A 20,069-nucleotide genomic window follows, 5' to 3' on the forward strand; every position below is an offset into this window, starting at 1 on the left:
TACTTATAGAGACTGAAAAGAATTCTCCGGTTAGAACCTTATTGGATATAAATGATAACAACATCCTGAAGATTGATTCTCTACTTACTTTGACCAGTTTTATTTATTCGACCTGGAATATAACTTTTTGAAGTTTTCATCCGACGTTTGCCTGCATTTGCGCGAGCATTTGGACACGTGCACTACACATGCTAACAAAATTAGCTAATTGGACATAACTAATGGACATAATCGAACGAAACAACGATTTATTGTGGAACTAGGATTCCTGGCACTGCATTCTGATGAAGATAATCAAAGGTAAGGAAATATTTATGATTTAATTTCGGATTTCTTTTGACGCCAACATGGCGGAAAACTGTTACATCTGAGCGCCGTCTCAGATTATTGCATGGTGTGCTTTTTACGTAAAGTGTTTTTGAAATCTGACACAGCGGTTGCATTAGGAACAAGTGTATCTTTAATTATATGTAAAACATGTATCTTTCATCAATGTTTATGATGAGTATTTCTGTTATTTGATGTGGCTCTCTGTAATTACTCCGGATATTTTGGAGGCATTTCTGAACATGGCGCCAATGTAAACCGAGATTTGTGGATATGAATATGCACATTATCGAACAAAGCAAAACGGTATTGTGTAACATGATGTCCTATGAGTGTCATCTAATGAAGATGTTCAAAGGTTAGTGACTAATTTTATCTCTATTTCTGTTTTTTGTTAGTACTATCTTTTGCTGGGAAAATGGCTGTGTTTTTCTGTGGCTATGTACTGAGCTAACATAATTGTTTGGTTTCCCCGTAAATCCTTTTTGAAATCAGACATGTTGGCTGGATTCACAACACGTGTAGCTTTAATTTGGTGTATTTCATGTGTGATTTCATGAAAGATTGATTTGTATAGTAATATAGTTGAATTTGGTGCACTGCATTTTTTCTGGATTTTAGCCAAGTGGGACGCTACCGTCCCACCTATCCCAGAGAAGTTAACCTGTCTAGGATCAGCGTGGCGCTAGCGGCACTCCCCCCCCCCCCCCACTGAAAAACCAGTGCCGCGAAATTCAAAAAAAATATTTTTTTTAAATATTTAACTTTCACACATTAAAGTCCAATACAGCTAATGAAAGACACAGATCTTATGAATCCAGTCAACATTTCCGATTTTTAAAATGTTTTACAGGGAAGACACAATATGTAAAGATGTACATCTATTACCTAAAAACACATTAGCATAATCCACCATCTTTTATTTGTCCACCAACACCAGTAGCCATCACCAATTCGGCTAAACTAAGATATTTATAGCCCCTAACCAACAAAAAAACTCATTAGATGACAGTCTGATAACATATTTATGGTATGGGATAGGTTTTGTTAGAAAAAAGTGCATATTTCAGGTATATGGCATAGTTTACAATTGCACCCACCATCACAAATGGACTAGAATAATTACAATGAGCAACGTGTTTACCTAACTACTAATCATCAAACATTTCGTAAAAATACACAGCATACACGAATCGAAAGACACAGATCCTGTGAATACAGACAATATTTCAGATTTTCTAAGTGTCTTACAGCGAAAACACAATAAATCGTTATATTAGCTTAGCACATAGCAATTAGCAGCCCAGCATTGATTCTAGCCAAAGTGAGCGATAAAAGTCAACATCGCCAAAAGATATTAATTTTTTCACTAACCTTCTCAGAATTCTTCCGATGACACTCCTGTAACATCACATTACAACATGCATATACAGTTTGATCGAAAATGTTTATATTTAGCCACCAAAATCATGGTTAGACAATGTGAAATGTAGACAAGCTGGTAAAGAAAACGTCCTTGCGCCACTTAGACAGTGATCTACTCTTATACATAAATACTCATAAACGTGACTAAAAAATATAGGGTGGACAGGGATTGATAGACAATTTAATTCTTAATACAATTGCGTTATTACATTTTTTAATTTATCCTTACTTTTCAATACAGTTTGCGCCAAGCGAAGCTACGTCAAAAAACATGGCGTCCTAAGCCACTAAAATGTTTCGACAGAAACACGATTTATCATAATAAAAATGTCCTACCTTGAGCTGTTCTTCCATCAGTATCTTGGGCAAAGGATCCTTTCTTGGGAGAAATCGTCTTTTGGTGGAAAGCTGTCCTCTTGCCATGTGGAAATGTCAACTACGTTCGGGATGAACTGAAAAGCGTGCCCAACTTTTCACATCGTTGCAAAAATAAATGTCCCAAAATCGCACTAAACGGATATAAATTGCTATAAAACGCTTTAAATTAACTACTTTGTGATGTTTGTAACTCCTATAACGAGTGAAAAGATGACCGGAGAAATATAACAGGCTAAACTAACGCTTGGAACAGGAGAGGGTCGGTGTCTTCCACGCGCGTTACGCAGCAAGAAAAGACTTGCTAGCTAAAGGTTTTTTTCATTTGTAGGGCCTGTGAACGAGCAATCGAGCCCGTTGGAATCGTCATCACGTAAAGGCATCCAGGGGAAGACGTAAGAAGTGTCCGTATAGTCATAGCAACGACAGTGCCCGTTTAAATGACTTCAGAAAAGTGGCCAACGTTTCTCAAATCTGACTCCATGTCAGGGAAATTGCTGTAGAATGGGCTCTGTTCCACTTAGAGACAAAATTTCAACTCCTATAGAAACTATAGACTGTTTTCTATCCAATAATAATAATAATATGCATATTGTACGATCAAGGATTTTGTGGGAAGCCGTTTAAAAAATTAGCCACATTAGCATAAATAGTCTAAACAGCGCCCCCATCCCCAACAGGTTTTAAAGGTCTTACTCACATCAACTATGGAGAGTGTGATCACACAGTTGTCCGGAACAGCTGATGCTCTCATTTATGTTTCAGTTTTACTTGTCTCGAAACGAGCATAGAAGTTATTTAGCTCGTCTGGTAGGCTTGTGTCACTGGGCAGCTCTCGACTGTGCTTCCCTTTGTAGTCTATAATAGTTTGCAAGCCCTGCCACATCCGACAAGTATCAGAGCCGGTGTAGTACCATTCAATCTTAGTCCTGTATTGACGCTTTGCCTGTTTCATGGTTCGTCTGAGGACATAGCACCATTTTTTAAAAGCTTCTGGGTTAGAGTCCCGCTTCTTGAAAGTGGCAGCTTTACCCTTTATCTCAGTGCGGATGTCACCTGTAATCCATGGCTTCTGGTAGGAGTATGTACGCACGGTCACTGTAGTGATGATGTCATCAATGCACTAATTTATGAAGCCAGTGACTCATGTGGTGTACTCATCAATGCCATCGGAAGAATCCTGGAACATATTCCAGTCTAGTGCTGTCTAGTGCTAGCAAAACAGTTCTGTAGCTTAGCATCTGCTTCATCCTACCACTTTTTTATTGACCGAGTGAGTCACTGGTGCTGCCTGCTTTAGTTGTTGCTTGTTAGCAGGAATCAAGAGGATATAATTATGGTCAGATTTACCAAATGGAGGGCGAGGGAGAGCTTTGTATGCATCTCTGTGTGTGGAGTAAAGGTAGTCTCGAGTTTTTCCCCTCTGGTTGCAAATGTAACATGCTGGTAGAAATGTGGTAAAACGGATTTAAGTTTACCTGCATTAAAGTCCCTGACCACTAGGAGCACCCGGCTCTAGATGAACTTTTTCCTGTTTGTCTATGGACGTATACAGCTCATTGAGTGCGTTCTTAGTGCCAGCATAGGGTTGTGGTGGTAAATAGACAGCTACAAAGAATAAAGATGAAAACTCTCTCGGTCCATAGTGTGGTCTACAGCTTATCATGAATTACTCTACATCATGCGAGCAAAACCTCAAGACTTCCTTAGATTTCATACACCAGCTGTTGTTTACAAATATACAAGACCACCACCTCGTGTCTTACCAGAGGCCACTGTTCAATCCTGCCGAAAAAGCTTAAAACCCACCAGCTGTAAGTTATTCATGTCGTTGTTCAGCCACGACTCTGTGAAAAATAAGATATTACAGTTTTTAATGTCCCGTTGGTAGGATATACATGATCGTAGTTTGTCTATTTTATTATCGATTGATTGTACGTTGGATCCTTACAAGGCACCCAGACCTTTGTCTTCCGATATCGCCGTCCCTTTCTCCTGCGAATGACAGGGATGAGGGCCTTGTCGGGCATCTGAAGTTAATCTCTACCGAGCACCTACCCCGGGTCCGGGAGCACCCCCCCCCCCCCCCCCACACTGATTAGCATCGCTAGCATAGCGTCACAATTAAATAGTAGCATCTAAATATAATTAAATCACAAGTCCAAGACACCTAATGAAAGATACAGATCCTGTGAATAAAGCCACCATTTCAGATTTTTATAATGTTTTACAGGGAAGACACAATATGTAAATCTATTAGCTAAACACGTTAGCATAAGACACCATTTTTTTACTCCAACAGTTTTTTCCTGCGTCAGTAGCTATCACTAATTCGACTAAATAAAAATATATATAGCCACTAACCAAGAAACAACTTCATAAGATGACAGTCTGATAACATATTTATGGTATAGCATAGTTTTTTTTTGAAAAATGTGAATTTCAGGTATAAATCACAGTTCTACATTGCAGCTGCAATCTGAAATAGTGCCGACGCAGCCAGAACAATTACAGAGACCAACGTCATATAACTAATTACTTGTCTTAAAACATTTCAGAAAAAATACACAGCGTACAGATATTGAAAGCCCAACATCTGGTGAATCCAAACAATATTTCTGATTTATTAAATGTTTTATAACGAAAACAAAATGTAGCGCTAAATTAGCATAGCCACGCCAACCAGAACCAGCTGGGCGCCCCCGACCAGTTCACATGCACGACAGATATATGAAATAACATCGTAAATTGGGTATTACTATTGCTGAACTTTCATCAGAATGTTGATCAAGGTGTCCTTAGTCCTGATGAGTCGTTCAATCCATTCATAATGGCAACTTTCCCTCTTCATTTAGCATATGTACTGGTCGACTGGCCAAAGTAAAAAAAGTCACAGAACGGAACACGGCAAAACTCCCGAAAAAATTCAAATAATCTGATTAAACTATATTGAAAAAATAAACATTAAGATGATATGGTCACATGTATCAAACAAACTTCGAGACGGAGATAGTTTTCATCCGTAACGGCAGCAAAACAGTAGACAATCGCACCTCCAAATCGCGCGATTCAGAGAACCGGAAGTTGTCGGTCACGCCAAAGAAATAGGTCTTATTTCACGTCAGTACAAGATAAACAAAAAATTTCTCCTCTGACGTCCTCTTGACACCCAGAGGAAGACGAATGAAGTGTGTTTCGGGTCATAGGTGGCGTGACCATATATAGGCAGAGCGTTGAAGCGAGCATACACATCTTGCATTCTTCTTCTTGGTCAGGGAAAGTGCTGTCAAATGACTTCTGTTTCACTCAGAAACAAAATTGAAACGGTTTTAGAAACTATAGATTGTTTTCTATCCAATGGTATTAATTATATGCATATAGTAAGAGCAATAATTGAATAAGAGGCAGTTTAATCTGTAGAGGAAATTATGCTAATGCGAAAACAGCACCCCCTGTATTCTCCAGAAGTTAATCCTTCCCGTCCGACTCGTTAAAGAGAAACTATTCCTCCAGTACGGGGTGAGTAATCGCTGTCCTGATATCTAGAAGCTCTTTTCGGTCATACGACACGGTGGCAGAAACATTATGTACAAAATAAGTTAAAAAGTAATGCGAAAAAACATACACAGTAACACATTTCGTTACGGGACTGTAAAATGGCAGCCATCTCCTCCAGCGCCATTATAACGTTGTAGTTGCTGTAATAACTGACGTGTATAGTGTTGAGTCATCCGCATTCATAGACACACTGGCATGTCGTTAGTAAAGATTTTTAAAAGTAACGGACCGAGACAGCTGCCCAGGGGATTCCTGATTCTATCTGGATTATGTTGGAGAGACTTCCAAGAACACCATCTGTGTTCTGTTTGACAGGTAACTCTTCACCTTTCTGAACCACCCATCACGGATCCGGGATAATTGTCATCAGCAACGCTGAATAGCATAGCGTAGCATAGCGCCACAGGTAAATAATATTACTAGAAAATATTCATATTCATGAAATCACAAGTGCAATATTGCAAAACACAGCTTAGCCTTTTGTTAATCCACCTGTCGTCTCAGATTTTGAAATTATGCTTTACAGCGAAAGCAATACAAGCGTTTCTGTAAGTTTATCGATCGCTCAACAAAACAATAAGTACACTTAGCATCAGGTAAATTGGTCACAAAAATCAGAAAAGCAATCAAATGAATCGTTTACCTTTGATGATCTTCAGATGTTTTCACTCACGAGACTCTGTTAGACAACAAATGTTCCTTATGTTCCATAAAGATATTTTTTATATCCAAATACCTCCGTTAGTTTGGTGTGTTATGCCCAGGAATCCACCGGAAAGAGCGGTCACGACAACGCAGACAAAAATTCCAAATTATATCCATAATGTCCACAGAAACATGTCAAACGTTTTTTATAATCCATCCTCAGGGTGTTTTTCAAATATCTATTCGATAATATATCAACCGGGACAGTTGGCTTTTCACTAGGACCGGGAGTAACAGTGGCTGCCTTTCCCTTTTGCGCACAACTCACTCTGAGAGCCCCTACCTATCCACTTACGCAATGTGGTCGTTCACGCTCATTCTTCAAAATAAAAGCCTGAAACTATGTCTAAAGGCTGTTGACACCTTAGGGAAGCCATAGAAAAAGGAGTCTGGTTGATATCCCTTTAAATGGGCAATAGGGATGCATAGGAACAGAGAGGTTTCAAAAACAGGGGCACTTCCTGATTGGATTTTCCTCAGGTTTTAGCCTGCAATATCAGTTCTGTTTAACTCACAGACAACATTTTGACAGTTTTGGAAACTTCAGAGTGTTTTCTATCCTAATCTGACAATTATATGCATATTCTAGTTTCGATGGCTGAGAAATGGGCAGTTTCAAATGGGTAAGTTTTTTTAGCCAAAAACGAAAATACTGCCCCCTAGCCTTAAAGAAGTCCACAATATCGCAGTGGGTGTAAAGCCATAACACATGTTTTTCAGCACCAGACTATGATCGATAATGTCAAAAGCCGCACTGAAGTCTAAGAAAACAGCCCCCACAATATTTTTTTCATAAATTTCTCTCCGCCATTCATCAGTCATTTGTGTAAGTGCTGTGCTCGTTGAATGTCCTGGCGGCTCACTTATGATTGATGAGGATTTTCATAGGGCAAATGGACGGTCCCTTAGATGTCCGCGGGTGCTATTAAAATAGCCCCCCAAGGCCTGGTCTTCCGGGGAAATCAAAAACAAAATGTCCAGGACACTCGGTTTCCGAGATCTAATTTATTTAATGTTTTACTTTTTTCTGCTGTTTCGGAAAATTCCAACAAATGGCCATTTCATAACCAAATGGACATGGCGGTTTCTCGTAAACGGAACAGACTTCAAAGATGAAACTCGGTGAGCACAGGGGTGGCCTAATGTCGAGGCCACAATGCTCTTTGAGTTAATGCACATTTTGTGGGATTAAAAGTCCAGAATGGTAATACAGTCCTACATTTGAACAGTGCACATCAAAGTACATAAACCTAAGGTGTAAGGAAAAATAGAACCAGCCACTTATCTAGAGTAGTTTACGAGAAATCGTACAACGTCCACTTCATGATGCTTAAACAAATGTTTATTTTTTTAAGTTATAGATCCAGTTGAGGCGTGTTAAGGCGAATCCGTTAAGGCGGGTTTTGGAGCTCTGTGATTTCTGTGACTTTCTGTGATTTTCTGTACTCACACACATAAATAGCCAAGATGGAGTGACACAGTATTTCAACAGAAATACGAAATGACATCATAAATATTCCCTTACCTTTGATGATCTTTCATCAGAATGCAGTACCAGGAATCCTAGTTCCGCAATAAATCGTTGTTTTGTTTGATAATGTCCATTACTAGTGTCCAATTAGCTACTTTTGCTAGCACGTTTAGTTCACATGTCCAAACTCTGGCGCCGGTCCAGGCGGACTCGGACGAAAACTTCAAAAAGTTATATATTCCAGGTCGAATAAACTAGTCAAATTAAGTAGAGAATCAATCTTCAGGATGTTGTTATCATATATATCCAATAACGCCCCTTTTTCCATAGCTAAACCAACTAGCCTCTAACAATTTTATTCGTATTCATGGATGGAATATAAGTTTGTTATTAAGGCACATGAAAGTTCACGTTACAGAAGATATTTCTGACAAAAAAAAATGCATTTTGATAAGAAATAAATGTTTACTTTCAAATGCTGCTCCTCTAAAGTAGTGATGTGCGACACGCCTAGTTTCCTGAAACGAGACACATATATATATATATTTAACCTTTATTTAACTGTACATTTCCAATTAAGTCAGAAGACCTTTTTCCAATGGCTAGTCCTGTATAAGCACAGTAATATTCGTTTTTTTTTTAACTGTATTGGGATAGGCCTGATCCATGTCAACTGACTTCACACCCATGTATAAACACCAAACCCAGAGTCTGTGTGTGTGTCTGTGTGTTTTTGTATGTTTCTGCTGTGTGTGTTTTGACAACAACAATGGCCTGTTTCTCTTGCTCTGTGTTCCTGCAGCAGTGGTTTGAGATCATGGGAAAGGCATAAGGCCGTAACAACACTGGGGCTCTGTGTGTGTGTGTGTGTGTGTGTGTGTGTGTGTGTGTGTGTGTGTGTGTGTGTGTGTGTGTGTGTGTGTGTGTGTGTGTTTTCCCCCTCTCTACTCCAGATGCTTGCCCCTGTGGTCTGACTGGGGCTGGCTCCAGAACAGTTTATAGCACTCCTTTTCTGTTTACCGGGGACCTTATAGGAGCCAACGCAGAAAGCGAAGGAACTTAAGGAACTGAAGAAACTTAACTTTCACTCTGCAGGAACTTACAGTCGAGGATTGGGGAAGACTGAAGAAAAGAACAACAGAGCTTCCTCTACTGTTCTATACAGCCTACCTTTCTTCTCTAGGTTAACTCTCTCTCTTTCTCTCTCTCTCACACTCCCTTTCCCACTGTATCTGTCTTTTCATCACGTTTACAGGCGGTAGCCAAGAAAACATTTGGGTGCAACAATTTCCGATCTGCACTGGAGAACGGTCTCGCCCTCTCTGTCTCTCTCTCTCTCTATAAATATATCTTGCTGGCGCTCTTTCAAGCCTCCCATTCATTCAGGACCCTCTCTCCTATCTCCAGACCTCTACTTCTACCGTAAGTGTTACTGAGATTTCCCAGCACTGAATGTACTATAGAATGTTTGTTTGTTAGACCTTGTTGTTAAACCACCTTATTGAAAACAGAGCCCATTTGGACCTAAATATATGCCATGTTAGTGTTTGATTTGTCATATTCTCCTCTGTTCAGTCTTGTTTTGCAATGACGTCTTGTTACTGACATTTCCGACTAGTAACATTTCCAACAAAGAATGTTACTAGTAAAACCCACAATTTTTTTTGTTTGTTTGTTCTCTGTCCCATTTCATTTTGCTATTGATGTCTTGTAATGCATTTTAAATGGGGATGGTTTTGCCTGTGGGACAGATGTGATTGGGATGGAGCGGGCTGGTTGCCATCTTGGCTTCTTTAATGAGAGGGGTGACGGGCTGTGGAGTTAATTGGGATCACTGTAGCTGAAACCACAGTGGAAAGCAAAGCAGCGTTGCGTTGGCCTAAATGAATTTAAGAACACTCAACTCTTGTGGAAGGAGATGTTAGTGTAACATGATGATAACATTGAGATGCATGCATGTGTAAGCGTGCATGTAGCTTCAGCTTGTGTGTGTTGCTGTTCTTTGCGTGTGTGTGTGCAGGTGGGCCGCCCAGACACCCTGGTGTTGTTTCAGTGACTCAGCAGAGGGCTTTAATTACCACAGGCCGTTGCGAAATCTCCCAGACCCCTCGGGCCATCCACTCTGTAAAGCACAGTCAGACACAGACAGGCAACCCATCGTTCTGCTGATCTCATCCTGACTCCACTTTTTACCACCCTCAGGATAACGGCAGACATAGGGGAATTCTCAATGTTTTCTCAATGTCTATGGAAGTAGTCTTCAGGACTGTTAGCCTGGTTCCAGATCTGTCAGTGCTTTATAGTCAACTCCTTATCAGAACTCCGAACAGTTCGAATCACAGAAGTTTATTTACAACACAGGGGGCAGAAAAACGACAGGTCAAGGGCAGGCAGAGGTCAGTAATCCAGAGCAGAGTCTGTAAACTACAAAATGGCAGGAAGGTTCCGGGCCAGGTCAGGCAGCAGTCAGTAATCCAGGGCAGTGTCAGAAGGTTCAGAACGGCAGGCAGGCTCAGGGTCAGGGCAGGCAGAATGGTCAAAACCAGAAGAACTAGAAAATAGGGACTAAAGAAAACAGGAGTACGGGGAAAAAAACACGCTGGTACGCTTCACGAGACAAGACGAACTGGTAACAGACAACACGGGTATAATTGCACAGGGGATGATGGGAAAAATTGGCGACACCTGGAGGGGGGTGGAGACAAGCGCAAGACAGGTGAAACAGATCACGACTCCTATGGTCGTTGTCATGTTTTGCATGACAATAACTTAACTGTAAAACCCTATAAGTTCCGTGAACTAGATTTTTTTTAGGAAACCGATTACCTCAAATTTTAAATTAAAACACTAAAAGTTCAAATTAAGGCACACCTAATTATTTTGAATTACTTGTAGTTAACCTAATGGTTTTAAGCAAATTAACATGTTTTCAACTGTACTTTACTTAAAAATATATTGTTAATTAGTTTAATACATTGAATTGCTGCATATTGAATTGCTATGCTTTAACTGTAGTCAACTTAGTTTGTATTTGTATTTATTAGCTGATGCCAAGGCAGCAGCTACTTCTCCTTGGGTCCAGCAAAATGTATACAAAAGTTATACTTAAAAATATATTTTACAATACAATCACAACCGATTAAGTGTGTGCCCACAGGCCCCTGCTCTACTACCACATATCTACAACACAAAATCCATGTGTACGTGTATGTATAGTGCGTTTGTTATCATGTGTTTGTATGCATGTGTCTGTGCCTATGTTTGTGTTGCTTCCACAGTCCCCACTGTTCCAGAAGTTGTATTTTTATCAATTTTTCTATCTGATTTTACTGCTTGCATGAGTTACTTGATGTGGAATAGAGTTCCATGTAGTCACGGCTCTATGTAGTACTGTGCGCCTCCCATAGCCTGTTCTGGAATTAGGGACTGTGAAGAGACCTCTGGTGGCATGTCTTGTGGAGTATTATTTTTTTTTAACTAGGCAAGTCAGCTAAGAACAAATTGTTATTTACAATGACGGCCTACACCGGCCAAACTCGGACGACAATGTGCCAATTGTGCGCCGCCCTATGGGACTCCCAATCACGGCCGGTTGTGACACAGCCTGGAATCAAACCAGGGTGTCTGTAGTGACGCCTCTAGCACTAAGATTCTGTGCCTTAGACCTCTGCGCCACTTGTGAGCCAAAAAGGACGAGGTCCTACCGAGATGCATGGGTGTCCGAGCTGTGTGCCAGTAGTTTAAACAGACAGCTTGGTGCATTCAACATGCCAATACCTCTCATAAATACAAGTAGTGATGAAGTCAATCTCCCCTCTACTTTGAGCCAGGAGAGATTGACATGTACATTTTTAATGTTAGCTCTCTGTGTACATCCAAGAACCAGTCGTGCTGCCCTGTTCTGAGCCAATTGCAATTTTGTGGTCAGGTACCACAAAAAGTCCCACTTTGTGGCACCTGACCACATGACTGAACAATAGTCCAGGTGCAACAAAACTAGGGCCTGTAGGACCTGCCTTGTTGAGAGCTGTTAAGAATGCAGAGCAGAGCTTTATTAGACTTTATTAGACAGACTTCTCCCCATCCTAGCTACTGTTAGATCAATATGTTTTGACCATGACATTTCACAATCCAGGGTTACTCCAAGCAGTTTAATCTCCTCAACTTGCTCAATTTCCACATTATTCATTACAATATTTAGTTGAGGTTTAGGGTTCAGTGAATGATTTGTCCCAAATACAATGCTTTTATTTTAATTTTATTTTTAGGACTAACTTATTCCTTGCCACCCATTCTGAAAATAACTGCATATCTTTGGTAAGTGTTGCAGTCATTTCAGTCACTGTGGTAGATGATGTTTATAGTGTTGAGTCATCTGCATACATAGACACACTGGCCTTACTCAAAGTCAGTGGCATGTCGTTAGTAAAGATTGAACATTGAGTAGTGCAATAGTCGTACCAACGCAAAATATTTACTTCAATGAAAAAAAAAATCCTTTGACCTTCCTTCAACCATTTACGGAAAGCGATTACCTCGATTTAGTTAGGTACTATTAACTCAAAACGTAACAAACCATACTATATTCTTAGTACACACAACTCAAAGTGCCTTGCCAGGAGATTGGAGGCTGTTATAGCAGTAAACTCCATATTAATTGCCATGATTTTGGAATGAGATGTTCGACGAGCATGTGTCCACATACCTTTGGTCATGTAGTGTATTTTATGGCACCAAAGGAAATATATCCATGGATAATCTAATTCTACAGCCTTCCATTGAGACAGCTTTACTTACTGCATTAATTAAGGACTGCCGCTCAACAATCTCATTTTGACCCTGAGGGAGGAAGAAAAAATGTGCCTTTTGTAATTTCAGCTAAAATATAACAAAGAGTCAGATATAGTTGTCAGGCTAGACATTCAAAATATCTCACTTAGTTACCTTGATACTTTAAAAAAGCCCTATAAGCACATTACCATTTAACTGAAATCTCAAAAACAACAAAAAATACCATTAGATGCTAGTGACACTATCTATGATTTATTTAGAATTCAAGGCACACAACCAGCATGGCTCCACAGCATTCTGCAGCGTTACACCCTCCCATCTGGTTTGCGCTTAGTGGAACTATCATTTGTTTTTCAACAGGACAATGACCTAACACACCTCCAGGCTGTGTAAGGGCCATTTGACCAAGACAGAGAGTGATGGAGTGCTGCATCAGATGACCTGGCCCCCACAATCACCTGACCTCAACCCAAATGAGATGGTTTGGGATGAGTTGGACTGCAGAGTGAAGGAAAAGCAGCCAAAAATTGCTCAGCATATGTGGGATCTCCTTCAAGAATGTTGGAAAAGCATTCCAGTTGAAGCTGTTTGAGAGAACACCAAGAGTGTACAAAGCTGTCATCAAGGCAAAATATACTTTGTACACGCGGTCAAAACATCCACTTGTCAAGCAACACACTAACATACCTAGACTAATGTTATCTAAACTGAATTGCACAATATCTCCATAGAACTCACTAGTAATAAAAACTTAGATAAAACTCATAATCAGCGTGGTTGCTGTCCAAACGGGACTGTCTAGTTCCGTTTGGTAAAACCTGTTTGAATATACAGTCGTTGACAAAACAGAAATTTACTACTGTTCTTCTTACTATGAAAATCCTTGACGGTATTTGAAATTCCCTCGCTTTGAGATGCACCACGGTACGGAACGTTGTCGACACACATGCCGTCAGACAACGACGGGCTGTACAGTTATTAAAAATACGAATTACAGTATTCAGATAAAATAGTTGAGTTCAGGAAAAGTAAATGCTACGTGCACGTCAGGGTAACCCAATACTTTAGAGTCAGGATAACAATTTGCCATGTAATAAGTTTACAACAAAAATGTGTGACACATGACACTGTTAGGGTTTACAGTGCGCAGGCGTTGGCAAGACAACACAAACACATCAGGGACCAGGCTACAGTGTTGTATAACACTGCAAATTGACATACTCCACACCAAAACAATCCATGTATTATGTGAGATAATTGCATTGTGTAGTAGTAATGAATACTTACTGAGGGAGGATGCAGCGAACTAGCAAACCATTGTTTGTATATCCTCATCAACAATGGCACAACAATGTATAGGTGTCAGAAATGATCCCTACTTGTAAATCGGTGTCCTTATCTGACTCATTACACCAGAGGGATGGTTTCTTGGTTTTTCGATGTCACGCAGTGACTCATTCAATAACCTGATCACAAAGGTCAGTGTTTCACGCTATCTAGATCATTAGTAGGAGCAAAGGTTAACATCCCAGTTGTAAGCGCCATGTGTCTGCCAGCTTCTGTCTTCTTTTTTTATTGTCTTGTTTTGTCTCCTCTCATATCCTCTTTTTTTTAAATCTAGTCAAACTTTATTTAAATAGCACATTTCCTTAAAGGTAAGATGCAGTGCAAAGTGCTTCCCATAAAATATAAAAAGTGAGATAGATAAAAACACAACCAGGTTAGGGTCAATTCCATTTAAATTCCAGTCAATTCAGAAGGTAAATCAAATTCCAATTCCAAATGTTCTTCATTGAAAAACATTAGAATTGTTGTGTCCTTCTTGAATTGACTGGAATTGACCCCAACCCTGAAGAAAGTACGTTTCTTTACCTCATCTCCTCTCTCCTCTACTTCTCATTCTCTACTCTCTTTCTCTCCTCCCCCTCTACCCTCCCCACCTCTCCTCTCAGCGCCCCCTTCCCTCCTTCTTTTCTCCCCTGCCATCCTCTCCTCTTGTCGCCTCCTCCCTTTCCCTCATGTTCTACTTAAAGAGCTGGATACATAGCGGAAATATGCAGGGAGGGATTGAATGTGCTTACCACTTCCTTCCCACCATTGTCTGCCCATTGGATTGGTTAAAACGGTTGCTGTTCATGTTTTGTCCATTATGTCATACTATATTTTTCCATTAGAATTAAGGCCACAGGTACTCTTGATGCCCAAAAAAGGATTGAGAGAATGTCAAGAGTGTGCAAAGCTGTCATCAAGGCACAGGGTGGCAACTTTGAAGAATCTCAAATCTCAAATATATTTTTAACACTTTTTTGGTTACTACATGATTCCATATGTGTAATTTCATAGTTTTGATGTCTTCACTATTATTCTACAATGTAGAAAATAGTCAAATAAAGAAAACCCCAATGAATGAGTACATTGTAGAATCACAGGGACATCAAAACTATGAAATAACACATTTGGAATCATGTAGTAACTACAAAAATGTTAAACGAATCAAAGGTACAGAGGTACATGTGACCCTGGCCACGTGGCAAAAGGAATTTTGAAAATTGCTTGCACAGAAGCAAAGTTAGTGCATTGCAGCATCAGAATCAACACACATTTTTGGGTGGAAACTACAACTCTGTATATTTTCCCATTTCACGAGAGCATAATATATGTGATTCTAGTTATTTTACCTCACACTGTCTAGTTTATCTCACACTGTCTTGTCGCACTGTGTTAGATAAGATCCACTTTAACACCACATAGGTCACATACTGATCGAAGGGGATAGAAACGCAATAGTAAAAAAATGTATCAAGGCCTTTAACTGTAGTAAACTATACCTATGGTATGCATTGAGTAACAATTTTATGAATTCAGTTCACACAATGGAATGTCCATATGAATTATATCTGATTGTTTTGAAAGGAGTGTTTGTTTCCTCGGGTGGCTATAACAGCATGCGATGTCAGCCAATCAGTTAATTCAGCATTTCATCTTTTTCTGCTACCAGTCTGGGGGATAAGGCAAGAAGCTGGCTAAAAATGGGCACGGTATCATTTGACTCAACATCTAACAAGCTTAGCTTTCTGAATGGGGCGGCAGGGTAGCCTAGTGGTTAGAGCGTTGGACTAGTAACCGGAAGGTTGCAAGTTCAAATCCCCGAGCTGACAAGGTACAAATCTGTCGTTCTGCCCCTGAACAGGCAGTTAACCCACTGTTCCTAGGCCGTCATTGAAAATAAGAATTTGTTCTTAACTGACTTGCCTAGTTAAATAAAGGTAAAAAAAAATATTAAAAAAATGAACCAGAAAAGCAATAGTTATTTCTGAACGATTATCAAAGTTTGAAGGCTAATTTGGTTATCCTGCTTTGTCATATACCCCACAGGTTTGGTCTTACTGTATCACTGTTCTGCTCAACTCAACAGTGATCAGATAAACCTTCCCGAACATAAATAGACCCAGATAAAACAAGACCCCCCCCCCAATGCACAGCACTATTACAAGTAAACGGTGCAACTGTTAACCCCCCCCCCATGCAGGAAGTGAGGGGCTTTTGACCTTTCACATTTTGAGGTGCTACTACTGTGCGCTTAGAGGCCCACTAAAATTCCCGTCATGCGAAGCCGGCAGCTGCGGAGGTCAACTCTCCCCTTGCCATCTGCTAATAAGCATGTTTGGGATTTAAATATAGACCCGGCTACCCCTGTTATTTTTTTCAACCCCATGTTGAATGCTTGAATCCAATGTGTCATGACATTGAGTAGGGTTGTGTGTAGCCCTGAATCCCTAAGGGATATGCAGATGTACAAACGAGGAGGGAGGAGGCGGCACTGGGGAGTTCGAACATGAAACATTAGAGCTATACTATTCTAGGAAGAAGGAAGTGGCCTATTGTACACAGTACACACGCTAGGGATCTGTTTTTGGATTGTAATACAGGGTTCACGTATGCAGGGTATTATGTCAGGACAGGTGACCTATACAGCGTGTAACACTCTCTCTCACACACAGTGCACGCATGAGCACACACTCACACAAAAAAGTATTGCCCCACCCCTTACTAGTCACTAGCTGGGAATATTTGCATGGTAGTTGAATTTACATTTTAGTCATTTAGCAGACGCTCTTATCCAGAGCGACTTACAGGAGCAATTAGGGTTAAGAGCGTTGCTCAAAATCAACAGATGTTTCACCTAGTCAGCTCGCGGATTCAAACCAGCAAATTTTTAGTTACTGGTCCAACGCTCTGAACTGCTAGGATACCTGTCGTCGCTGTTTCAGTCACCCTCTTGTTACAACCGCAGGCGTTCCACAGTGCAGGGAGGGTAGGGAGGCCAGTTTAAGGGTGTGCGTGAGAGTGTGTGTGAGAGATAAAGTGTTACAGACAGTAAACTTCACTCACCTCTCCTAGTTCCAAATACCTCGCCCCCTTGGCCGGCCCACACACTCTCACAGGTAGTTTTAGAGCTGTCAATTTGCCGGTCATGCTGCCCTGCCCCTGCTTGTGTGTGTTCGGCATTGTGTGTCACTCTCTATTTGCTACACACACACACACATGCTCCTCCCCGCCCCTTTCTCAGTTATCCCCGGTGGCATGAACTTTGGATATGCAGCAGTGAAGTGTGGAACTGTTGCTTGTCAGGTCTGCCAGAGAATGCCTGAGTCATTATTGACGGTGTCTCTAAAGGTGGAAAACGTTCTCTCTCCCTGTCTGTCTCTCAGTCCGTCTGTTCGTCTATCTGTCTCTCCATAGGACAACTTCAACGTCTTCCTTACTGCGGGAAGCTCGGACTAAAGGAGGCACAGCTCTTTCACGCCAGAGACCTCCGAGACACGTCCGCTAAAGCCCACTGTCAAGTAAGTGCTGCTACATATTAGGATGCATATACATTACCGGTCAAATGTTTGGACACGTCGACTCATTTAACGTTTTTTCTTTGTTTTGACTGTTTTCTATATTGTCGAATAATAGTGAAGACATCAAAACTATGAAATAGCACATATGGAATCATGTAGTAACCAAACAAGTGTTTGGTTACTACATGAAAAGTGAATGAGTAGGTGCGTCCAAACGTTTGACATACAGATGACAAGATATTGATTACTTTCGTATGTGCTGGAACATCCTGGGCATATTATGTGAGCGGAGTTGAGTGGTTGGAAATCCAACTCAGAGATTTGCACCACTCATCCTTTCAAACCGCTCTGCTAAAAACCACTCCATGCACACAGGGGGAAAAAACTGCAGCTCCAAATTCGCTCCATTCATTAAAATTACTACCTGGACGTACCATTTGGTTTTGAAGTATTGAAAATGATTTGAATAGACATGAAAAGGTTCATGTAAGAAGCGCACATCATATCAAATAGACTACATGTCATATTAAACAGCATATACACACTCTAAATAGGTCAGGAGCCGGACAGGGAGCCAAAGAAGGAACAAAAATGAATTATTTAGGCTGTTATTTAAATTATTTTAAGGCTATTGCCTACAAAAAAATGCATTGTGACACAATAGGCTGGTCGGGATATAAAGTGCTCAGCATATAAACAACATTTTGTTGTATTAAATCATTATTGTCTATAAATTGTGCATATAGGCTGTGACTTACTTAGAATTAAATACAAATTACCCGAAAAATTACTTATTAGTGCCTTTTAATTCATTTTTAGAATTCATTTTTAGAAACAGTAGTTTGGCAAGTCTGTGGCTTCAGGCTCATGTGATGGTGCCTGGAGAGCAGGCCAGTGGCGGAGAATATCCTCTCCACACTTGCAGAGCCACTGGGGATGATAAACACCCTTTTGGCCACTCTTGCCAGGTAGGCCAAAATGTTTTTAGGCAAAATAACCCAATCAAAAGGGAAAGCCTCTTGAACGTGGGAATATGCCCGGCCTATTGGGCCAAAATCAATTAAGTCCTATTGTATCAATAATAGAACAAAAATGAATGAAATGTTTAAGAGATCAGATTTTTTGTTTAGAAATAGTTTGCTACAATGACACATTAATTTAGTTATCTACCCACCTTGTTCCTTTCTTTTAGCATGTGCATGTAGTAAGTGCACCATCATGCTTTCGTGATATGTGTCTCTTCAGATTCCACGATGATTCTTTAGTTGTGGACATTACATCACCACACTACTTCTCTTGCTATTTGTCCTCGTCTTTGTTAGTCACCTTGATTTTGCACCTGTGTGTTTTATCAGTTTCTTTCTGAACATATTTAGCAAACTCCATGACAGTACCTAAAGCAAGGGGCTACGGCAGCTCACACGTAGACGACAAAATGCATGCTGGGCCGGGGCATGCCCTGAGCTCGTGAAGTGAGCGCTACTTTGAGCACTGCTAGAGTAAAATTGGAGTGGGCGAGAAGGTCCGAGCTCCAGCCGTTGGGCATCTGGCTCTGTGCTCCAGTCAAATTGGGCACATCGCTCTTTGCTCCGCTCACATACTCTTTGCTCCGCTCACATACTCTGAGATCGGTTCTTTTATGAGACTAAGTTTGAACAGTGTGTGAACAGACTCACCTTTCTCTTTCTAACAAGACTAAGGGTGTGGGTGCGTGTGTGCAGTTGCGCAAGAGTGTGGGTGATTGGGGTGAACTTGTGAATGTGTTTGTAGATGACCCCAGGTTTAAATGTAACTATGTGGACTGTTTTCTTGAACACGCGGCTCTCCATGTGAAATCTCTTTCATATTGAGAGGTTGAGAAGGGGTCAACAAAAAGGTGCTATTCAAAGTGTAAATCTCTGGGGCTATTCTGCATTTAATTTGCTATTGTCTCTACTGTTTTCTGTACAGTACAATGGAATAGATACCTGCCATCAATCAATACTCTGTGTGTGTGTGTGTGTGTGTGTGTGTGTGAGCAGGGAAGAGCAACATTTGTTACATGTATTTGAAATACTTATTTAAATGACTATTGAGTATTTTGTCAATTATATTTTACTGGCCTGAACTTCACTCCAGTGTATTTTATAGACTTTAGAGAGCTGTATTATGTATTTTCAAAATACAAAATACTTTTCAAAATCCAAAATACTTTTCAGCAGTCCTGATAGAGAGATATACAGTGTAGGGCCTATTTCTTCTAAAATAAGTTGAAATTTATAGAACATTTGGCGTTCACACATGTATTTATATTTATTATGAATCCCCATTAGCTGCTGCCAAGGCAGCAGATACTCTTCCTGGGGTCAAGCTACATTAAGGCAGTTATACATTTGTCACGTCCTGACCATAGAAAGCCTTTATTTTCTATGGTAGAGTAGGTCAGGGCGTGACTAGGGGTTTAGTCTAGTTTATATTTTCTATGTGGGGTTCTAGTTTGTTTTTTCTATGTTGGTGTATTGGTATGATTCCCAATTAGAGGCAGCTGGCTATCGTTGTCTCTAATTGGGGATCATACTTAAGTAGCATTT

General features: G+C 40.4%; 1 protein-coding gene and 1 pseudogene across 1 annotated transcript in view; both read left to right on the forward strand.

Annotated features, from left to right (window-relative positions):
- LOC129821505 (uncharacterized) overlaps positions 1 to 9,212 on the forward strand; it is a 34,762-nt pseudogene extending 25,550 nt beyond the window's left edge.
- The window catches only part of LOC129821426 (uncharacterized), a 59,348-nt gene extending 41,865 nt beyond the window's left edge, over positions 1 to 17,483 (forward strand). The window contains exon 7 of the mRNA XM_055879066.1: positions 17,396 to 17,483. The gene's annotated coding sequence lies outside the window, so the exon portion shown is untranslated. The remainder of the gene's footprint in view (positions 1 to 17,395) is intronic.
- Positions 17,484 to 20,069: the final 2,586 nt, after the last annotated feature.

Source organism: Salvelinus fontinalis, chromosome 23, assembly GCF_029448725.1.
Source record: "Salvelinus fontinalis isolate EN_2023a chromosome 23, ASM2944872v1, whole genome shotgun sequence".
Lineage (NCBI taxonomy): Eukaryota > Metazoa > Chordata > Actinopteri > Salmoniformes > Salmonidae > Salvelinus > Salvelinus fontinalis.